The following is a 23,681-nucleotide window of genomic DNA, read 5'->3' as shown; positions in this document are numbered from 1 at the left end:
TTCCCTCGCCTCCATTGTCTCAAGAGTCCTGAATTGTCAGAATTTCACATATAAAAAAAGAATGCTTGTAGTTGTCGATCCCAGATTCACCTCATACATGTGTTATGTCATTGGCCATGTGGTGGGACTATGTGCGCACAGCTAGTAATTATTTTGTGGCTGCAAATATGACCTGTAGGTTTGTAAAGTTCAACATCCCTGTGCTGTGCTGACTTCCTTCTGGGGCTGTACCTCTGCTGTGCATATTATGAGGGGCTCCCACCATCCCTGTGCTATACTGACTTATTCCTGGGGCTGCTTATTATGAGAGGCTCCCACCATCCCTGTGCTATGCTCATTATGAGGGGCTCCCACCATCCCTGTGCTGTGCTGACTTCCTCCTGGGGCTGCTTATTATGAGGGGCTCCCACCATCCCTGTGCTATGCTGACTTCCTCCTGGGGCTGTACCTCTGCTGTGCATATTATGAGGGGCTCCCCCCATCCCTGTGCTATGCTCATTATGAGGGGCTCCCACCATCCCTGTGCTATGCACATTATGAGGGGCTCCCACCATCCCTGTGCTATGCGGACTTTCTCCTGGGGCTGCTCATTATGAGGGGCTCCCACCATCCCTGTGCTGTGTTGACTTCCTCCTGGGGCTGCTTATTATGAGGGGCTCCCACCATCCCTGTGCTATGCTGACTTCCTCCTGGGGCTGTACCTCTGCTGTGCATATTATGAGGGGCTCCCACCATCCCTGTGCTATGCTCATTATGAGGGGCTCCCACCATCCCTGTGCTGTGCTGACTTCCTCCTGGGGCTGCTTATTATGAGGGGCTCCCACCATCCCTGTGCTATGCTGACTTACTCCTGGGGCTTTACCTCTGCTGTGCATATTATGAGGGGCTCCCACCATCCCTGTGCTATGCTCATTATGAGGGGCTCCCACCATCCCTGTGCTATACTGACTTATTCCTGGGGCTGCTTATTATGAGAGGCTCCCACCATCCCTGTGCTATGCTCATTATGAGGGGCTCCCACCATCCCTGTGCTGTGCTGACTTCCTCCTGGGGCTGCTTATTATGAGGGGCTCCCACCATCCCTGTGCTATGCTCATTATGAGGGGCTCCCACCATCCCTGTGCTGTGCTGACTTCCTCCTGGGGCTGCTTATTATGAGGGGCTCCCACCATCCCTGTGCTATGCTGACTTACTCCTGGGGCTTTACCTCTGCTGTGCATATTATGAGGGGCTCCCACCATCCCTGTGCTATGCTCATTATGAGGGGCTCCCACCATCCCTGTGCTATACTGACTTATTCCTGGGGCTGCTTATTATGAGAGGCTCCCACCATCCCTGTGCTATGCTCATTATGAGGGGCTCCCACCATCCCTGTGCTGTGCTGACTTCCTCCTGGGGCTGCTTATTATGAGGGGCTCCCACCATCCCTGTGCTATGCTGACTTCCTCCTGGGGCTGTACCTCTGCTGTGCATATTATGAGGGGCTCCCACCATCCCTGTGCTATGCTCATTATGAGGGGCTCCCACCATCCCTGTGCTATGCACATTATGAGGGGCTCCCACCATCCCTGTGCTATGCGGACTTCCTCCTGGGGCTGCTCATTATGAGGGGCTCCCACCATCCCTGTGCTGTGCTGACTTCCTCCTGGGGCTGCTTATTATGAGGGGCTCCCACCATCCCTGTGCTATGCTGACTTCCTCCTGGGGCTGTACCTCTGCTGTGCATATTATGAGGGGCTCCCACCATCCCTGTGCTATGCTCATTATGAGGGGCTCCCACCATCCCTGTGCTGTGCTGACTTCCTCCTGGGGCTGCTTATTATGAGGGGCTCCCACCATCCCTGTGCTATGCTGACTTACTCCTGGGGCTTTACCTCTGCTGTGCATATTATGAGGGGCTCCCACCATCCCTGTGCTATGCTCATTATGAGGGGCTCCCACCATCCCTGTGCTATGCTGATTTACTCCTGGGGCTGCTTAGGGTGCAGGTGTCAGTGCTGTATATTACGGTGCTGGTGTCATTGCTGTATGTCACGCTGCTGATGTCAGCGCTCTCTATCGCGGTGCTGGTGTCAGATGACTCTATCACGGTGCAGGTGTCATTGCTGTATGTCATGCTGCTGGTGATCATCTCCTGCACCCTCTTCTTTGCCTACCCTGACCTTCCCTCTCCTCCATTGCCTTCATGTGCTCCACAGTCCTGAATTGTCACAATTTCACATATAAAAAAAGAATGCTTGTAGTTGTCGATCCCACATTCACCTCATACATGTGTTATGTCATTGGCCATGTGGTGGGACTATGTTTGCATAGCTAGTAATTATCTTGTGGCTGCAAATTTTACCTGTAGGTTTGCAAAGTTCGCCTCCCATTGAAGTCAATGGGGCCTGCCGCGAACGTTACGGTTGGCGAACTATCGGCCACGTTCGCGGTCCGCGTTCGCGAAACGTCCCGTCGGAAGTTCGTCCATCACTACTAACCAGGCCCAACCCTGCTTAGCATCCGAGATCGGACGAGATCGGGCGCTTTTAGGGTGATGTGGCCATAGGCAATCTTGCTGGCCACTCTCAACCCTCTTGACAAACGCCAAGATGGTCACCTCTGCAATCAAGCAAAAAAATAAAACAGGTCGTCGACGTCAACAACATATTAAAAAAATAGCCTATGGCACCTGGTATTCCAAGGCGGTTTGTAAGAGGGGGTACTGGGGGGTAGGTTTGGGTGGGCATAAAAATCATATAAATCATGGCTCCTGTATATCCTGGATCAGGGATAAGGCTAGTAAGGGGGGTATCACTTGATAAATTGACCACCCAATGCCTGCAATATTGTATGGTAGTGAACGGGCCCCTGCTTTCAGGGTAGTATGATGTTTAGTAAAGTATATGGAATTACTAGCTCCCCTATGATGATATGAGGTCTGCAATATGAAGAATAGTTTATATAAGGCATAGAGGTAAGTGCCAATATTAATGTCGCAGCAGGGCACAAGATCGGATCAGTCACTAAAATATACCAAGTGCTCCGTTCGATGTATACTTTACCGATAGGTGTCTCGGGTCCTTCTGGGCGCTCATTCGGCCGTGGTAATGTTCAGTTAGAGAGTAAAAGGCTACAACTATATGGGATCCGAGCAGGAATAGAGTCTAGTCGAGTGCGTGCGTTGAATGCTCTCTCGTCTGACAGGTTGGAGGCCCAGAACTGCTCCAGGTAGAAATCATGGTGGTAACCGGAGTCAGGGAAATGGAAGCTAGTGTAAGTGTCTGTAGTCTTTCAAGGCAGGTGAGTAAGGGAATGGTCCATATGCACGGCAGAGGAAAGGAGAGCGGCACTAGGCAGGGTATGAAGCATGTAGGCTAATCCACCATCGCATGGGTGTCCCGGAGCTCTCGTGAGGCGACAGGTCTAGCGGTCCCTGTGTGCTCTGTGAGGTAGCGGGGCCGAAGTCAGGCTCGTCGGTGGGTGGCGGGGTCGGTGTGTCCCCCAAGTGGTCTGAAGGTGGATGGCGACCTATGTCTGCGAGATCTGGACAGTTGAGTTTCCATGAGATCTTCAGTGCTGTGGGTGTTGGGTGAAATGTGGACCCGAAAATCAGCATACCAATTAGGTACTTCAACCAGTGGCAGGTCCAGCATTTTGCAGAAGGTTTCTAGATCTTCTGGCACTTTTAAGATGGCAGTGCGGCCCTGGTAAGAGGCTTGCAGAGCGAACAGAAACTTCCAGCGATAGCGGATGTCTCTCTGCCTTAGCACGTCAAGTAATGGGCGCAAGTCTCTTTGATATTTCAGCGTGATCGCCGAAAGATCCTGATATATCTGGATCGAATGGCCTTCAAATGTCAGGTTCGGATCGCTCCTAGTTTTTTTAAGAACCTCTTCTTTGAGGGTATAGTCGTTAACATAACAGATGACATCCCGTGGGGGATCAGAATCTTTGCCCTTAGGCCTAAGGGCTCTATGTATCCGCTCCATAGCTATAGGTGTACTGGAGGATTGGACTAGCAGCTGGTTGAATAGGGATGTGACCGCTGGGAGGATTTGCTCAGGCTCGATCGACTCCGGGAAGCCTCTCATCCTCAGATTGTGTCTTCGTCCCCTATTGTCGATATCTTCAACATGGCGCTGGAGGTCTCTGAGCTGCCAGGTGTGTGTGTCGACTTTGCCTTGAGCCATCTGCAATTCATGCTGTTGTTGCGCCGCCATTAGCTCCATGGAGTTTACTCTCCCTGTGATTGCTTGTATCTTGTGGCGGAGGTCCGAGATGGCCGCGGTCAGAGTGCTCTTTATATCAGCCGCGACAGTCCTCAGGTGGTGGATATTTAGTTGTTGGTGATGGGGAGATGGACTGTCTGCCATGGTGTGCTGTGGATCAGTCAGCGTCAGGGTAATCCTGATGTGGTTAGTGGTGGGAGAACAGGCCACCATGTCGGCCCCCTGCTTCCTGAAGAGATCCGGTATTGTCTGGGTATTACGGGATCCCAGGTCCCTTGGTGAGCGGGATCTAGAAGCAGAGGGTCCGAGTGAGGAGATCCCCATGTGACAGTGTTTTTCAGGTAAAATCCTCGGTGATCGATCTTTTTTAGGCTGAGGTAAGACGGAGCAAAAAGCTTAAGCAGCCATCCTCTCTCTAGGCAAGCCACGCCCTACCGGCTTTCTTTTTTATATGTTGTTGACGTCGACGACCTGTTTTATTTTTCTACTTGTTTGCCGAGGTGACCATCTTGGCGTTTGTCAAGAGGGTTGAGAGTGGACAGCACGATCACCTACGGCCACATCACCCTGAATGCACCCGATCTCGTCTGATCTCTGATGCTAAGCAGAGTCGGGCTTGGTTAGTACCTGGATGGGAGACAGCCTGGGAATACCAGGTGCCGTAGGCTTTTTTTTAATATGTTATTGGCGTCGACGACCTGTTTTATTTTTCTGCTTGTTTGCCGAGGTGACCATATTGGCGTTTGTCAAGAGGGTTGAGAGTGGCCAGCAAGATCGCCTATGGCCCCATCACCCGGAATATGCCTGATCTCGGATGCTAAGGAGGGTTGGGCATGCTTAGTACCTGGATAGGAGACCGCCTGGGAATACCAGGTGCCGTAGGCTTTTTTATAATATTTTGTTGACTTTGACGACCTGTTTTATTCTTCTGCTTGTTTGCCGAGGTGACCATCTTGGCGTTTGTCAAGAGGGATGAGTGTGGCCAACAAGTTTGCCTACGGCTACATCATCCTGAAACTACTCGATTTTGTCTGATCTTGAATGCTAAGCAGGGTCAGGCTTGGTTAGTACCTGGATGGGAGACCGACTGGGAATACCAGGTGCCGTAGGCTTTTTTAAATATGTTGTTGGCAACGACGACCTGTTTTATTTTTCTGCTTGTTTGCTGAGGTGACCATCTTGACGTTTGTCAAGAGGGTTTAGAGTGACTAGCAAGTTCGCCTACGGCCACATCACCCTGAATGCTCCCAATCTCGTCTGATCTTGGATGCTAAGCAGAGTTGGGCCTGGTTAGTACCTGGATGGGAGACCGCCTGGGAAAACTAGGTGCCGTAGGCTTCTTTTTTAATATGTTGACGTCGACGGCCTGTTTTTTATTTTGCTTGTTTGCAGAGGTGACCATCTTGGCGTTTGTCAAGAGGGTTGAGAGTGGCCAGCAAGATGGCCTATGGCCACATCACCCTGAATGCACCCAATCTCGTCTGATCTTGGATGCTAAGCAGGATCAGGCCTGGTTAGTACCTGGATGGGAGACTGCCTGGGAATACCAGGTGCCGTAGGCTTTTTTTTTTATTTGTGCTCTGAGACTCTTATAACTGATTAAATGGGAATGACAGATACTGAAAGAATGTGACCTGAAGTTGTGCCGTGGTCACGTGGTCAGTATGCCTAAAAGGGGGCATTCCCAAGTAGTACTAAAAAAGAAAACGGGATAAAAACAAAAAGGGGGAAGGGAGGGTGGGACAACCTCCGGAAACATCCGACAGGGCAGGGAGGAACCGAGGCCGTCTTATAACGACGAGGCTCCTCCCACAAATGACGGCGGGCCTACGTTCCGCCTCCCCACTTGTCCTCAGAGACTCTTATAACAATGATGAAATGGGAATGACAGCTACTGAAAGAAAGTGACCTGAAGGTGTGCCGTGGTCACGTGGTCAGTATGCCTAAAAGGGGGCAAAAAGTACATCAGACAGGGAGATGAAAATACAAAGTTTATTCATCCTGAACCAATCAATCAGTCGAATGAAGAAACGCTTGGGACATCTCTGTTACTGGCTCCGGGATGTACCTGGCATAGCATTAATACCTCTACCTACCCAATCTCTTATTGATATGCACGGGGACCCCCTGACGTGAAGCTGCAGAGGCTGCCCCGATCCTAAAGGAGTGACCCGAGTTGGACTTGGGGTTGAGCCCCAAATTCCCCAAAAGTGTGCGGCAGTATTTGATGAAAAGTGATGATGTGAGCGGGGCCCCGTTAAAGGGCAAAAGAGGACCATCCCTGGGTTGTCCTGCCAACTGCAGCAACAACAGATCAAAAACCATGACCGGGCACCAACTAGAATTGATCCTGAAAAACCTGATATCTGTGCCGGGCCCAATCTGTTGCGTCTTACAAACCTCTAAATGTAATAAAAAATTATCAGGATACCTAACTAATTGATTAATGATCAGAGTGTGGCAGAGTGCCCCCTTACACATACACTATATTGTCAAAAGTATTGGGACACCTTCACACATGAACACACACGAACTTTAATGGTGTATAGAGTACAGGGATTAAGAGCAAGCAATAAACAAAACAGAAGCAGAAAAATAAAACAGGTCGTCGATGCCAACAACCTATAAAAAAAATCCCACAGCACCTAGTTTTCTCCGGCAGTCTCCCATCCAGGTACTAACCAGACCCGTCCCTGCTTAGCATCCGAGATCAGACGAGATAGGGCGCGATAGGGCGCATTCAGGGTGATGTAGCTGTAGGCCATCTTGCTGGTCACTCTAAACCCTCTTGACAAATGCCAAGATGGTCACCTCGGCAAACAAGCAAAAAAGAAACAGGTCGTCGATGCCAACAACATATTAAAAAAAAGCATACGGCACCTTGTATTCCCAGGTGGTGTCCTATCCAGGTACTAACCAGGCCTGACCCTGCTTAGCATCCGAGATCAGATGGTATCGGGCGCATTCAGGGTGATGTGGCCATAGGGGATCTTGCTGGCCACTCTCAACCCTCTTGACAAATGCCAAGATGGTCACCTCGGCAAACAAGCAAAAAAGAAACAGGTCGTCGACGCCACCAACATATTAAAAAAAAAAAGCCTACGGCACCTGGTATTCCCAGGTGTTGTCCTATCCAGGTACTATCCAGGCCAGACCCTGCTTAGCATTAAAGATCTGACAAGATCAGGTGCATTCGGGGTGATGTCGCCGTAAGCAACCTTGCTGGCCTCTCTCAACCCACTTGACAAACGCCAAGATGATCACCTCGGCAAACAAGCAGAAAAATAAAACAGGTCGTCGATGCCAACAACATATTAAAAAAAAGCCTACGACACCCGGTTTTCCTAGGCGGGGAGATAGTCTGCCCAAAGACGGTTGGTGGAGACCAGGAGGTTTTGGTTTCGGGCTTATGATTTGGGTGTAAGATAAGAAGCTCTGTCTTTGATTCGTTCAGCTGGAGTGAGTTAGTGGTCATCCAGTCCTCTATTGATTTGAGGCAGTTTTCAAGTTGTTGTTGGTGATCTTTTTTTCCATTGATCCGGAAATAAAGTTGCGTGTCGTCAGTGTAAGAGTGGAAGCAGAGATCTGAGCATCTGATGATTTGAAGGAGTGGGCGAATGTAAATGTTGAAGAGAACGGGTGACAAAGGAGAGCCTTGAGGGACTCCGCAGGTGACTGCCTGAGTTTCGGAGAGGAAGTTTACTAGTTTCACTGTCTGTGATCGATTTCCTAGCAAGGACGCGAACCATTGGAGATCTATGTCTTGGACTCCTAGGAGACACGGCTCTCCGTCATCTGCTGCTTCAAGAGCGTCGTCCGAAATCTTGAGGAGAGCTGTTTCTGTTCCATGACCCGGACGGAAGCCTGATTGCAGCGGGTCCAGGAGTTTGTGAGTATCTAGGTGGAGTTGTAGCTGATGTACTACAGCTTTCTCCATGATCTTAGAAATGGTGTTGAGGCTTGTAATTGGCCTACGGTTGTTTGGATCCTGAGGGTCCAGGTTTGGTTTCTTGAGTAGAGGTTTGAAAATGCCTTGTTTGAGGATGCTGGGAACAATCCCTTCGTGAAATGATCGGTTTCTAAGGTGGGTTATGGTTGGAGCCACGATGTCGGAGCATTCTTTCAGTAGTTTTGTGGGGATGATGTCAATAGGTGAGGTACTGTCACGCAGTTTATTAATGATGTTTTTTGCGGTGTCTACGGTAATTGGGGATAGTGAAAATTTTGGTGGTTGTGGTATGTTGGTGCAGACATCCTCTTTATGTATTTGCTGGCTGAGGTTGGATGTTTTCTTCTGACAGATTGTTTCCCAGATGGTTTTGACTTTATCAATGAAAAAATCCGACAGTTTGTCACAGTAATCCTGGGATTCACTTTCTGGGGGTTCTAGGCACACCGGATTCATTGATTGATTAACCAATTTAAACAGTTCCCGTGGTTGGTTTGCGGCCGTTGAGATTGTATATGAGAAGTGGTCCTTTTTGGCTTTGAAGATTGCTTTCTGATAATTCTCTGTGAGACCTCTTGAGAGCCTTTTAGCGTTACCTCCAAAACCACAATTCTGCTCCCGAGTCAGACTCCCCTATTTGACACCTATCCTACCTAAGTAAATCTAGCTACTTGTATCAGCCATGCCAATCAATCGTAATAGTGCCACCAAGCTGGCCACCAGTCTAACTGCAAAAATTATATCACTGAATGTCAAAGGCTTGAATACCCCGGAAAAACGCTCCCAAACCCTCCTTAAGATGCAGAAACACAAAGCCAATATCGTATTCCTTCAAGAAACTCACTTCCGCTCTAATGCCATTCCTAAACTGTTTAGTCGCCATTTCCCTATAGTATACCATGCTACGAACCTATTAGCCAAAACAAAACAAAACAACAACAAAGGGTGTGGCCATTCTGATACACAAAAATTGTCCATTCCAGTACACCGACATGCAATCCGATAAAGAAGGCAGGTTCCTCTTTCTAAAAGGCTCCTACGCAGGCCGAAACATTACCCTTGCAAACATACAGGGCCGGATTAACATAGGGGCTTGTGGAGCTGCAGCTCCAGGCCCCTCCCTCAATATAGGCCCATGCCAGTGGCTTATCAATATCTGTGTGCCTTCTTGAAAGAAGAGGAGCCCTCTGTGCACTGCACACATGGAGGAGACAAGTGTTAGTCACTGCAGCCAAGGCTTGTCTCTGCAGATGTCTGACTCCTATCACAAGATCTGTTACATTTAGTGATGTCCAGTTCATGAACGAATCGTTCTTTTGAATCGATTCTTTTCAGTGAACTGGATGAATCGATTCATCTGAGTGAACTGATTCGTTTGAAACAGTTCACTATGCACTCAGTACACAGTAGAGCAGGCCTGGTAATATGATTCTAGAGTGAGAGACCTCAGCCCCTCCCTGCAACCAATCAGCTGGCTCACAGCACAGTGACACTCAGGAACTGGATACAAACTTAAAACAAGAGTCAGGAGTACACAGTACACCGAGTTAAATAATCATACAAGTTACCGAGTTAAAGAATCATACAAGTTACCGAGTTAAAGAATCATATCAGTTTTTAGAACCCAGTACACTGAAAGAACCACAAGTCACCACCAGTAAAACAATACACTAAACCAATGAGGTAGCAGCAGTGATAAGGTGGTACGGACAGCCTAAGGCCCTTTCACACTCGTGCGACTTGTCCTGCAACTTGAGACTGCAAAGTCACATGACAAGTCATAACCCGTGATTTCCTACGACTTCAGTTCATATCTGTGCGACTTCAAAGTAGTTTTTGTACTACTTTTGTCCGACTTTGATGCGACTTGTGGCAGAGACCTCAAGATTACACAGACATTGCTTCAAGTCATGGCAAAAATCATGGCAAAAGCACTTGACTTTCATGTCGCACAAGTGTGAAAATAGCCTTAACGATTGAATTTTATTACCAGGGGTACTTCGCCCATGGTAGTGGTAGTAAAATCTGATCATCATTACTGCGCATGCGCTGTAAAGGCTACGGGCAAATCTGATGGCTATCAATGTTAACTGTGAAGTTGGCACATCAGAATGCAGTTCACATGCACAAAAACCCACTTTTCATTTAGGCTCCATTTCCACTTGTGCAACTTGTCCTGCGACTTTGTACTCTATGATTTCGAATGAGTATTATTCATATCTGTGCGACTTCAAAGTAGTCCCTGCACTACTTTGGTCCCACTTTGATGCAACTTGAGATCCATAGACCTCCGGAATACACAAGCATTGCTTTAAAGTCGCATCAAAATTGCAGCAGAATTGTGCAACTTTCAGGCTGCGTTAGCCTAAAAAGCCTGAAAGTTGCACGATTCTGCCGCGACTTCAAGCAATGCCTGTGTATTCTGGAGGTTTAGGGACCTCGAAGTCACATTAAAATGGGACCAAAGTAGTGCAGGTACTATTTTGAAGTCGCTGTGACTTGAAGTCGCACAGATATGAATGGTACTCATTGGAAATCGGGTACTTCTTGTCATGCAACTTTGCAGTCCCAAGTCACAGGACAAGTTGCACAAGTGGAAACAGAGCCTAAATAAAAAGTGGGGTTTGTGTGCATGTGAACTGCATTCTGGGGCAACTTCACAGTTAACATTGCTATCCATAAAATTTGCGGAAACCTAGGCACAGGGCCAGTTCACACTGCTGCATCGTGCAAAATCGCATGCAATTTGCACTGCAGTGCAAATCACAGGCGATGTCCGTGCAATGCGATTTCAGCCATACAGATAGTATGGCTGAAATCGTATCGCATTTGGACTAAACACGCACAGGACCCTTTTTTTGGTCCGCACCAGAATCGTATCGCATTGGCACCCATGTAATGCGATTCATGTCCAAACTGACACTTTTGCAGTGCAACATGCGAGCTGAAATGGGGGTGTCATTAACATTGTATGACATTCCCCAGCAGTTCGCATATGTCATTGTAAACTGTCGTGCAAGTCGGGTGCGATGCAGGAACCCGTAGTGGAATCGCAGGGTTCCCGCATCGCACAAGTGTGAACCCAGCCTAACACAGCTGTTTGAGTATCACCAACATTCATGACACTGAGCTAATGTGACAACAATAGGCTTGTGCTCTGCGCCAATCAACTAAATCAAAGTAAACCTCCCCAGGACCTGCCAACCTTCTGTGTGAATCACTCTTCTGATTTTAATCATTTAATGTGGTTGAATCAGAGCTTCGGTTCACTTGCTTGTCAGTAGACTCAGCAAGTGAACCGAAGAATCGATTCATTGAATCGGTTCATTTCAGTGAGCAGTTCGAAATGAACCGATTCACTTTAAAGATCCGGACTTCCCATCACTAGTTACACTCACACAGATCCTCTGTGTTTGGGAGCTGTCTGGGGGAGGGGCGCTAATGTTGGCCTAACCAGCAGGAGCCTGGGAGGAAGGACATCTCCCATGCTGTTGACATAAGGTTAGTAAATTTGTTAGGGAGGTGTTGTGTAATTATTGTGCTAGGGGATGCACTGCTGATTCCCCCCATGTCATGTGCTCTCTTGTACCCACTACCCAGTTCCCACCATGTCATGTGCTGTGCAATGCAGTGCCCACTATGTAATGTGCAGTGCCCACCATGTCATGAGCACTGCCCACCTTGTCATGTGCAGTGCCCACCATGTCATGCTGTGCCCACCATGTCATGTGCATTGCAGTGCCCCCATGTAATGTGCTGTGCCCAGTATGTAATTTGCTGTGCCTTGCAGTGCCCACCATGTAATGTGCTGTGCCCACCATGTCATGTGATGTACCATGCAGTGCCCGCCATGTCATGTACTGTGCCATGCAGTGCCTGCCATGTAATATGCAGTGCCCACCATGTCATGTGATGTGCCACCCAGTGCCCACCATGTCATGTGCAATGCCCACCATGTCATGTGCTGTGCCATTCAGTGCCCACCATGTCATATGCTGCACCTTGCACTGCCCACTATATAATTTGCTGTGTCCACCATGTCATGTGCTGTGCCATGCAGTGATCCCACCATGTAATGTGCTGTTCCATGCAGTGCCCACCACATCATGTGCAGTTCCCACCTTGTCATGTGCTGTTCTGTTTCCACCCTGCCATGTGTTGTGCTCAGAATGTAGTGTGTTGTGCCCACTGTGTAATGTGCTGTGCTGTTCAGCAGTGCCCACCATGTAATATGCCATTCCTAACATGTAATGTGCAGTTGCATTGCCCACCATGAAATGTGCTATGCCATGCAGTGCCCACCATGTAATGTGTTGTGCCCACAATGTAATGTGATGTGTCATGCAGTGCCTACCATGTTATGTACAGTGCCCACCATGTAAATTGCTGTGCAGTGCCCACTTGTAATGTGCAGTTCTCACTATGTAATGTGCTCAGCTGTGCCCGCCATGCCATGTGCTGTGACCACCATATAAGGTCCTGTGCCCGCCTTGTACATGTGCTGTGTTGTGACCACCATGCAATGTGCTGTGTTGTGCAGGGCTCACCATGTCATGTGGTGTCATGCAGTGCCCACCTTGTCATGTGCTGTGCAGTGCCCACTATGCCATGTGCAGTACCCAACATATAATATGCTGTGCCCACCATATAATGCGCTGTGCAGTGCTCACTTTTAATGTGCAGTGCCCACCATGTAATGTGCTTAGCTGTGCCCGCCATGTCATGTGCTGTGCCCACCATATTAGGTCCTATGCCCACTTTGTGCATTTTCTGTGTTGTGCAGTACCAACCATGTCAAGTGCTGTGCCAACCATGTCATGTGCTGTGCCTACCTTTAATGTGCTGTATTGGGCAGTGCCAACCATGTAATGTGCTGTGCCCACTATGTAATTTGCTGTGCTTTGCCCACCATTAAATGTGGCCAATCATAGCTCAGGCTGTGTAGTACACGCCCCACACTATATAAGGCCGCCAGCGCGGCGACCTTGTGTAGTGTGTTGGCGTCTGAAGCAGTTAGTGGGTGTTCTGTGTACCTTCAACACAGTATACACTGATCGTTATCGGCCGATTTTGCGTTCTTGCTCTTCTGTAGTGGTTGTTGTCTGCGTGCCCTGACCGCAGTATACACCATTATATCCACCTATATAGCTAGCTATATTTCTCTTTTTTAATAGAGCTTGCAGTCAGTTGTAGGAGATTGTGCGTGCTGTCTGCGTGCTCTGAACCCAGTATACACCGCTATATCCACCTATATAGCTAACTATCTTGCTCTTTTTAAATAGAGCTTGCAGTCAGTTGTAGGAGATTGTGCGTGCTCTGAACCCAGCATACACCGATATATCCACCTATATAGCTAACTATCTTGCTCTTTTTAAATAGAGCTTGCAGTCAGTTGTAGGAGATTGTGCGTGCTGTCTGCGTGCTCTGAACCCTATATACACCTATATAGCTAACTATCTTGCTCTTTTTAAATAGAGCTTGCAGTCAGTTGTAGGAAATTGTGCGTGCTGTCTGCGTGCCCTGAACCCAGTATACCCCGTTATATCCAAACATAGCTCTTCTCTAATTAAGCCATCTGCCATCTGCAGGAGTTAGTGGATGTTGTGTGTGCCTCCAGCACAATATACACTACCCAATTGCTGGTTTTCCCATCTCCCTTCAGGCCATTACCATGTCTGAAACGCCAGCAAGGAGAGGCAGACAGGCGCGGGCCGATAAAAGAGGGCAAGCAGGCTCTGTGTCTAGAGACAACAGTGCTGGTCGTGGACGCGGTGCATCGTCCTCATCAGCACGTGGCCATGGGACACGCTTGTCCTTCTTTTCGGCAGCTGGACATGTTGAGCCGCAACATGCCAACGACTTGGTAGAGTGGATGACCAAGCCCTCTTCATCCTCCTCATCCTCTCTCACCCAGGCTCAGGGTACTAGCAAAGCAGCTGCCAACGCATCGTCTTCCCTCCTCTCAATGTCATCATCAGTGACTCCTTCCCTAGACCCACCACGTCCTCCTGAGGAGTCTCCTGAACTCTTTGAGCACAGTGTTGGGTACATGCTCCAGGAGGATGCCCAGTGTTTTGTAGGCTCTGATGATGCTACTCAGCTAGAGGAAGGCAGTAGCATGAATGCAGAGAGAGGGGATGCTCAAGAAGGACAGCAATCTGGCAGTCATGTTCCACAAGCTGCAGCATACGGCCAGGTTTGCTCCAGCGATGAAGAGGGAGGGGATGATGAGGGCACTGACTCCACGTGGGTGTCTGGTAGGATAGAGGAGGAGGAGGAGGAGGCACATGTCCAACGAGGCAGGATGCCCTCCGGGGGCCAGCTTAGGGGCAGCACACCGACTGAATCACACCGCAGAGCTCCGCCTGTGCAGGGTGCTGCCTCTGCGCGTTATTCTAAAAGTTCTTTGGTGTGGGCCTTTTTTGAGACGAGTGCATCAGATCGCACTGCTGCTATTTGCAACATATGTCTCAAGCGTATCTCGCGTGGCCAAAACATCAGCCGCTTGGGCAACACATGCTTGACCAGACATATGTTGACCTGCCATGCAGCTCGTTGGCAAGCGTACCTCAAAGACCCACACCAAAGAACAAAGCGGACCTGTCCTTGCTCCTCATCAGCTGGGATCTCCAACCCCACTAGACCTTCAGTCCTCTCTGAAACCTGCTCTGAGAGGAATGAAGGTGTAGAATTAGGTGTGTCACAGCCAAGTGCTTCCGGGCACTCTGCTAGCAGTACACCCACGTCCGATTATAGCAGGCAAATGTCTCTGCCCCAGCTGCTGGACCGGCGAAAGAAGTTCACTCCCAGCCATCCACATGCCTCAGTGGCAGGTCCCCAAACGCCACTTTTTCTCACGGAAGGCGATTCCGGCTCTCTACTGGCATGTGGAAGGCAATGTCCTTGCCTCGCTGTACAGGGCGGTCAGCGGTAAGGTGCATATTACCGCTGACTCATGGTCCAGCAGGCATGGACAGGGGCGTTACCTGTCTTTCACGGCCCATTGGGTCACTCTACTGGCAGCTGGGAAGGATGCAGGACAAGGTGCAGTAGTGTTGGTAAAATGCTACTATTGGTTGTGACACACCTCTCTCCTCCACCCCCCTCCTCTTCTTCTTCCTCCATGGCCTCTTCCATTGCTCTGTCCTTAGAACCAGCGGTGCTCCGTAGGCGTTCCAGGGGCTACGCAAGTACGCAGGCAAAACGATGCCATGCCGTGCTTGCGCTGGTTTGTTTGGGGGACAGGAGCCACACTGGGGCGGATGTTTTGTCAGCTCTGCAGGGGCAGGCCGAGAGGTGGTTGACGCCACGCCAGCTTAAGCCAGGAATGGTGGTTTGCGACAATGGCACCAACCTCCTCTCCGCCCTCCGACAGGGACAACTGACCCATGTGCCCTGTGTGGCTCACGTCCTTAACCTGGTGGTGCAGCGGTTCTTGGGCAGGTACCCGGGCTTACAGGATGTCCTGAAGCAGGCCAGGAAAGTCTGTGTGCATTTCCGCCGATCATTTAATGCCTGTGCTCGGCTGGCTGAGCTCCAAAAGGAGTTGAACCTGCCCAAGAACCGCCTTATATGTTACATGCCCACCAGGTGGAACTCAACTTTGGCCATGCTGCAGCGGCTGCACATGCAGCAGAGGGCCATCAATGAGTGCCTGTGCGACTACGGCACCAGGACAGGGTCAGGGGAGCTCGGTTTTTTCTCACCACGCCAGTGGGGCATGATCAGGGATGCATGCACTGTCCTGTCAACGTTTGCCTCTCAAGGCCCCCTTTATCCAGACAGTGTTCCTGCTGGTGGCTTTGTTACCAATCACAGGGTGCGCCTGTCCACCGACTCAGTTGATCGACTGACCTTCATCAAGATGAATCAGTCTTGGATCACCCACAGCTACCAAGCACCTGAAGCTGATGTAACCGAATAATTTTTTTAGAAATATCACATCCCTTCAAGACTGCCTATGCTGATGCTGAGTGACTGTCCTGTTATGTTGATTGTCTATCCTCTTCCTCCTCTGCTGATCTGTTGGAAGAACATTTTTGGTTCTGGGTGATGCCACCAGCCCAATTTTTCTGCCCCTGTTTAACAGGGGCGTTTAATTACAATTTTTGATGCAATGCTTTGCAGCAGGGCTCATTCCTGCACTACAAATAGAGTATATGGGAGAGGTTACAGTGTCGTGGCACCAGCACCAGTGCCTAAGGCCCAATTTTTCTGCCCCTGTTTAACAGGGGCATGTAATTACAATTCTTGATATAATATTTCACAGGAGGGCCCGTTCCTGTGCCCATCCAGAGTAACTGTGAGGACTTACAGTGTTGTGGCACCAGCACCACAACCACCAAAGGTAAATTTTTCTACCACTGTTCAACAATGGCATGTAATTACAATTCTTGATATAATCTTTCACAGCAGGGGCGCTCCAGCGCCCACCAAGAGTCACTTTGAGGGCTTACAATGTTGTGGCAAAACCAGCACCTTGTTCCGCCATTTCTGCAGATTACTGGGCTGGACAGATTCTTGACCTCAACCCAATAGAACACCTTTGGGATGAATTAGAGCAGAGAATCCCGAGCCAAGCCTACTCGTCCACATCAGTGCCTGACTTCAAAAATGCTCTCCCTGGAAGAATGGTCAAACATTCCCAAAGACACACACCTAAACCTTGTGGTCAGCCTGCCCAGAAGAATTGAAGCTGTTGTAGCTGCAAAAGGGTGGGCCAACTCAATAGTGAATCCTCATTGACCACCAAGGGGAGACGTGCTGCCCATCATTGAACACCAAGGGGAGACGTGCTGCACATCATTGACCACCAAGGGGAGACGTGCTGCCCATCATTGACCACCAAGGGGAGACGTGCTGCCCATCATTGATCACCAAGGGGAGACATGCTGCCCATCATTGACAACTAGGGATGAGCTTCGTGTTCGAGTCGAACATACGTTCGACTCGAACATTGGCTGTTCGTCCGTTCGGCGAAGTCCGCACATTTTGGTTCGTTCGTGCCAAATTCGCGTGGCGCTCACGGCCCTCAATGCACTGCGATGGTGCAGTGCATTGCTGGCTCATGATTGGCCAAGCATGCACTGTGACCCCGCATGCTTGGCCAATCGCAGCGCCAGCAGCGAGGAGAGCCATGATTGGCCACAGGCAGGATGCCTGTGGCCAATCATAGCTCAGGCTGTGTAGTGCACGCCCCACACTATATAAGGCCGCCAGCGCGGCGGCCTTGTGTAGTGTGTTGGCGTCTGAAGCAGTGGGTGTTCTGTGTACCTTCAACACAGTACACACCGATTGTTTTCGGCCGATTTTCGATCTTGCTGTTGTGTAGTTGTTGTTGTCTGCGTGCCCCGACCGCAGTATACACTGCTATATTCACCTCACCTATATAGCTAGTGATCTATCTTTTATAATAGAGCTTGCAGTCAGTAGTGTTAGGAGCTAGTGCGTGCTGTCTGCGTGCTCTGTACCCAGTACATACCGCTATATCCACCTACATAGCTCTTCTCTATTTGAGCCCACTTGCCATCTGCAGGAGTTATTGGAAGTTGTGTGTGCCTCCAGCACAGCACAGTATACATCTGTATATACCCCTTTATCTCTGGTGTTCTATAATAAAGGCATCTGCAGGAGTTAGTGCGTGTTCTGTGTACCTTCAACACAGTACACACCGATCGTTTTCGGGCAATTTTCGATCTTGCTGTTGTGTACTGGTTGTTGTCTGCGTGCCCTGACCGCAGTATACACCGCTATATTCACCTCACCTATATAGCTAGTGATCTATCTTTTATAATGGAGCTTGCAGTCAGTAGTGTTAGGAGCTAGTGCGTGCTGTCTGCGTGCTCTGTACCCAGTACATACCGCTATATCCACCTACATAGCTCTTCTCTATTTGAGCCCACTTGCCATCTGCAGGAGTTATTGGAAGTTGTGTGTGCCTCCAGCACAGCACAGTATACATCTGTATATACCCCTTTATCTCTGGTGTTCTATAATAAAGGCATCTGCAGGAGTTAGTGCGTGTTCTGTGTACCTTCAACACAGTACACACCGATCGTTTTCGGAACGATTTTCGATCTTGCTGTTGTGTAGTGGTTGTTGTCTGCGTGCCCTGACCGCAGTATACACCGCTATATTCACCTCACCTATATAGCTAGTGATCTATCTTTTATAATAGAGCTTGCAGTCAGTAGTGTTAGGAGCTAGTGCGTGCTGTCTGAGTGCTCTGTACCCAGTACATACCGCTATATCCACCTACATAGCTCTTCTCTATTTGAGCCCACTTGCCATCTGCAGGAGTTATTGGAAGTTGTGTGTGCCTCCAGCACAGCACAGTATACATCTGTATATACCCCTTTATCTCTGGTGTTCTATAATAAAGGCATCTGCAGGAGTTAGTGGGTGTTGTGTGCCTCTAGCACAATATACACTACCCAACTGCTTTTTTACCCAACTCCCTTCAGGCCATTACCATGTCTGAAAGGCCAGCAAGGAGAGGCAGACAGGCGCGAGCCGATAAAAGAGGGCAAGCAGGCTCTGTGTCTAGAGACAACAGTGCTGGTCGTGGACACGGTGCATTGTCATCAGCACGTGGCCATGGGACACGCTTGTCCTTCTTTTCGGCAGCTGGACATGTTGAGCTGCAACATGTCAATGACTTGGTAGAGTGGATGACCAAGCCATCTTCATCCTCCTCATCCTCTCTCACCCAGTCTCAGGGTACTAGCAAAGCATTTGCCAACGCATCGTCTTCCCTCCTCTCAATGACTCCTTCCCTAGACCCACCACGTCCTCCTGAGGAGTCTCCTGAACTCTTTGAGCACAGTGTTGGGTACATTCTCCAGGAGGATGCCCAGTGTTTTGTAGCCTCTGATGACACTCAGCTAGAGGAAGGCAGTAGCGTGAATGCAGAGAGAGGGGATGCTCAAGAAGGACAGCAATCTGGCAGTCATGTTCCACAAGCTGCAGCATACTGCCAGGTTTGCTGCAGCATACTGCCAGGTTTGCTACAGCGATGAAGAGGGAGAGGATGATGAGGGCACTGACTCCACATGGGTGCCTGGTAGGAGAGAGGAGGAGGAGGAGGAGGAGGAGGAGGAGGCACATGTCCAACGAGGCAGGATGCCCTCCGGAGGCCAGCTTAGGGGCAGCACACCGACTGAATCACACCGCAGAGCTCCGCCTGTGCAGGGTGCTGCCTCTGCGCGTTATTCTAAAAGTTCTTTGGTGTGGGCCTTTTTTGAGATGAGTGCATCAGATCGCACCGCTGCTATTTGCAACATATGTCTCAAGCGTATCTTGCGTGGCCAAAACATCAGCCGCTTGGGCACCACATGCTTGACCAGACATATGTTGACCTGTCATGCAGCTCGTTGGCAAGCGTACCTCAAAGACCCACACCAAACAACAAAGCGGCCCTCTCCTTGCTCCTCATCAGCTGGCATCTTCAACCCCACTAGACCTTCAGTCCTCTCTGAAACCTGCTCTGAGAGGAATGAAGGTGTAGAATTAGGTGGTTGGAATCGGAAGTTCTGGATCTGCAGTCATTTCTTTCTTCCTTCTGACTGCTTGTGTTTTTTAATGTTACCAATATCTCGTTGCAGATGACTGGAATGAGCACAAGATGTATGTGTGAAATGCGTCCACATGACCATAGTTTGGTGTCTTTGGTGTTATCTTTGTGAAACAATATAAAAGGCAATCGGAAGTTCTGGATCTGCAGTCATTTCTTTCTTCCTTCTGACTGGAATGATCCAGTATGGCTGGGCTGCTGTTCATTCTAAAGTAAGTGAAGGCTACACATTTTTTCTTCATTTTATACATTTATTTTTCTTTAAAGATGCATTTAGCCTTTAACTCCAGGGCACGTTCAACCCATTGGTGATCAATGGGCAGCATGTCTCCCCTTGGTGGTCAATGATGGGCAGCATGTCTCCCCTTGGTGGTCAATAGGGATGAGCCGAAGACCCCCCTGTTTGGTTTGCACCAGAACTTTCGAACGGACCCCAAATTCATACGAACGTTAGAACCCCATTGAAGTCTATGGGACTCGAACGTTCGAAATTAAAAGTGCTAATTTTAACGGCTAATATGCAAGATACTGTCCTAAAAAGGGTTTGGGGACCTGGCTCCTGCCCCAGGGGACATGGGTCAATGTAAAAAAAAGTTTTAAAAATGGCTGTTTTGGCGGGAGCACTGATTTTAATGACGATTAAGGTAGAAAAAAAAGTGAAACATTCCTTTAAATATGGTGCCTGGGGGGTGTCTGTAGTATGCCTGTGAAGTGCCACGTGTTTCCCGTGTTTAGAACAGTCCCTGCATAAAATGACATTTAACGGAAATAACGTCATTTAAAGCTGCTTGCGCTTTTAATGTTATATCTGGTTCCTGCAATATGGTTGAAAATCATTGAGAAAAATGGCATGGGTAGCCCTCCCTGCCCATTACCAGCCCCTTTGGGTCTTGTACGCATATTAAGGGGAACCCCGTACCCATATTAAAAAAAGGAAATGCGTGTGGCCCCCAGGCCCTATATACTCAGAACAGCAGTATACAGGCGGTGCAAACAAGACAGGGACTGTGTAGGTTTGTTGTGTTAAGTTAAATCTGTTTGTAATTTTCAACTGGTACATTTTTAAAGTGTAACTGCAGTCAAAAAAATTTTTTTTAAGCTTTTTGGAAAACATAGGGAAGGGTTATCACCCCTGTATAATTTGTTTTGTCGTCCATCTTTTTCATCTCACTTGCTGTTGTCTCCTTCCGTTTGCAAGTAGGAGAAGTTTGTAAGTTGGATGTTTGAAAGTAGGGGCCTGCCCTATATGCTCTGCAGAAATGGCGGAACAAGGTGTTGGTTTTGCCACAACATTGTAAGCCCTCAAAGTGACTCTTGCTGGGCGCTGGAGCGCTCTGCTGTGAACGATTATATCAAGAATTGTAATTACATGCCATTGTTGAACAGTGGTAGAAAAATTGACCTTTGGTGGTTGTGGTGCTGGTGCCGCAACACTATAAGTCCTCACAGTTACTCTGGGTGGGCACAGGAACGGGCCCTTCTATGAAATATTATATCAAGAATTGTAATTACATGTCCCTGTTAAACAGGGGCAGAAAAATTGGGCCTTTTGTGCTGGTGCCATGACACTGCAACCTCTCCCATATACTCTAGTTTTATTGCAGGAATTAGCCCTGCTGCAAAGCATTGCATCAAAAATTGTAATTAAACACCCCTGTTAAACAGGGGCAGAAAAATTGGGCCTTAGGCACTGGTGCTGGTGCCACGACACAGCAACCTCTCCCATATACTCTTGTTTTATTGCAGGAATTAGCCCTGCTGCAAAGCATTGCATCAAACATTGTACTTAAACGCCCCTGTTAAACAGGGACAGAAAAATTGGGCCTTAGGCACTGGTGCTGGTGCCACGACACTGCAACCTCTCCCATATACTCTTGTTTTATTGCAGGAATTAGCCCTGCTGCAAAGCATTGCATCAAAAATTGTAATTAAACGCCCCTGTTAAACAGCTGACTCATGGTCCAGCAGGCATGGACAGGGACGTTACCTGTCTTTCACGGCCCATTGAGTCACTCTTCTGGCAGCTGGGAAGGATGCAGGACAAGGTGCAGTAGTGTTGGAGGTTGTTCCGCCACCACGCCTCCAAAATGCTACTATTGGTTGTGACACACCTCTCTCCTCCACCCCCTCCTCTTCTTCTTCCTCCATGGCCTCTTCCAGTGCTCTGTCCTCAGAACCAGCGGTGCTCCGTAGGCGTTCCAGGGGCTACGCAAGTACGCAGGCAAAACGATGCCATGCCGTGCTTGCGCTGGCTTGTTTGGGGGACAGGAGCCACACTGGGGCGGATGTTTTGTCAGCTCTGCAGGGGCAGGCCGAGAGGTGGTTGACGCCACGCCAGCTTAAGCCAGGATTGGTGGTTTGCGACAATGGCACCAACCTCCTCTCCGCCCTCCGACAGGGACAACTGACCCATGTGCCCTGTGTAGCTCACGTCCTTAACCTGGTGGTGCAGCGGTTCTTGGGCAGGTACCCCGGCTTACAGGATGTCCTGAAGCAGGCCAGGAAAGTCTGTGTGCATTTCCGCCTATCATTTAATGCCTGTGCTCGGCTGGCTGAGCTCCAAAAGGAGTTGAACCTGCCCAAGAACCGCCTTATATGTGACATGCCCACCAGGTGGAACTCAACGTTGGCCATGCTGCAGCGGCTGCACACGCAGCAGAGGGCCATCAATGAGTACCTGTGCGACTACGGCACCAGGACAGGGTCAGGGGAGCTCGGATTTTTCTCACCACGCCAGTGGGGCATGATCAGGGATGCATGCACTGTCCTGTCACCGTTTGAGGAGGCCACAAGGATGGTGAGCAGTGACAGTGCATGCATCAGTGACACTGTACCTCTTGTCCACCTCTTGGAGCATACGCTGCATGGAATAATGGACAGGGCACTTGAGGCAGAACAAAGGCAGGAAGAGGAGGACTTCCTTGCCTCTCAAGGCCCCCTTTATCCAGACAGTGTTCCTGCTGTGCCACCCATCACACAGGAAGAGGAGGAGGAAGAGGAGGAGGAGGATGATTGTGTCAGCATGGAGGTGGAGGCTGGCACTCAGCATCAGCAGCAGCAGTCTTGTAGGGATGATTTACAGTCCCAAGAAACACGTGGACTTGTACGTGGCTGGGAGGAGGTAGCTGTGGATCATGTTGTCCTTAGTGACCCAGAGGACTCCGGACTGAATGCCTCAGCTAACCTACGCTGCATGGCCTCCCTGATCCTGCAAAGCCTGCGGAAGGATCCTCGTATTCTTCGGATCAAGGAGAGGGACCATTACTGGCTGGCCACTCTCCTTGATCCACGGTACAAGGGTAAGGTTGCCGACCTTATCTTGCCATCGCAGAGGGAGCAGAGGATGAGACATCTCCGGGAGGCCTTGCAGAAAGGTCTGTGCAACGCGTTCCCAGAGACTGGGAGGTTACAAACTCCTGGTCCTGGACAACGTTTTGCTGAGGCATCGGTCAGAAGGAGCGGTGGAGAAGGTGGCCATCTGACTGATGCTTTCAGACAATTTTTTAGTCCGCAGCCCCAAGGTATGATCGGTTCCAGCAACCATTGCCAGCGTCTGATTTACATGGTGCAGGAATACCTAGGGGCAAGGTCAGACTTGGACACCTTTTCCACAGAAAATCCTCTGGCTTACTGGGTCTTGAGGATGGATCACTGGCCAGAGCTTGCACAGTATGCAATTGAGCTACTGGCCTGTCCTGCATCCAGCGTTCTTTCGGAACGCACCTTCAGTGCTGCTGGTGGCTTTGTTACCGATCACAGGGTGCGGCTGTCTACCGAATCAGTTGATCGACTGACCTTCATCAAGATGAATCAGTCTTGGATCACCCACAGCTACCAAGCACCTGAAGCTGATGTAACCGAATAATTTTTTTTGAAATATCACATCCCTTCAAGACTGCCTATGCTGATGCTGAGTGACTGTCCTGTTATGTTGATTGTCTATCCTCTT

At 49.4% G+C, this 23,681-nt stretch overlaps 1 non-coding gene and 4 pseudogenes across 1 annotated transcript; 4 read left to right on the top strand and 1 right to left on the bottom strand.

Moving 5' to 3' along the window:
• Positions 1-4,760: 4,760 nt before the first annotated feature.
• Positions 4,761-4,879, top strand: LOC143936524 (5S ribosomal RNA; annotated as a pseudogene).
• A 325-nt stretch (positions 4,880-5,204) lies between these two features.
• Positions 5,205-5,323, top strand: LOC143936337 (5S ribosomal RNA; annotated as a pseudogene).
• A 107-nt stretch (positions 5,324-5,430) lies between these two features.
• On the top strand, positions 5,431-5,549 carry LOC143937492 (5S ribosomal RNA). Its single transcript, XR_013263659.1, has one exon. It is a non-coding gene; the product is annotated as a 5S ribosomal RNA (ribosomal RNA).
• Positions 5,550-5,654: 105 nt separating this feature from the next.
• Positions 5,655-5,773, top strand: LOC143937243 (5S ribosomal RNA; annotated as a pseudogene).
• A 1,306-nt stretch (positions 5,774-7,079) lies between these two features.
• On the bottom strand, positions 7,080-7,198 carry LOC143936565 (5S ribosomal RNA; annotated as a pseudogene).
• Positions 7,199-23,681: the final 16,483 nt, after the last annotated feature.

Source organism: Lithobates pipiens, unplaced genomic scaffold (assembly GCF_037356315.1).
Source record: "Lithobates pipiens isolate NorthernLeopardFrog02 unplaced genomic scaffold, aLitPip1_a1.2 Scaffold_28, whole genome shotgun sequence".
NCBI lineage: Eukaryota > Metazoa > Chordata > Amphibia > Anura > Ranidae > Lithobates > Lithobates pipiens.
Note: the sequence above shows the minus strand (reverse complement) of the source record. Positions and strands in the feature narration are given on the sequence as shown.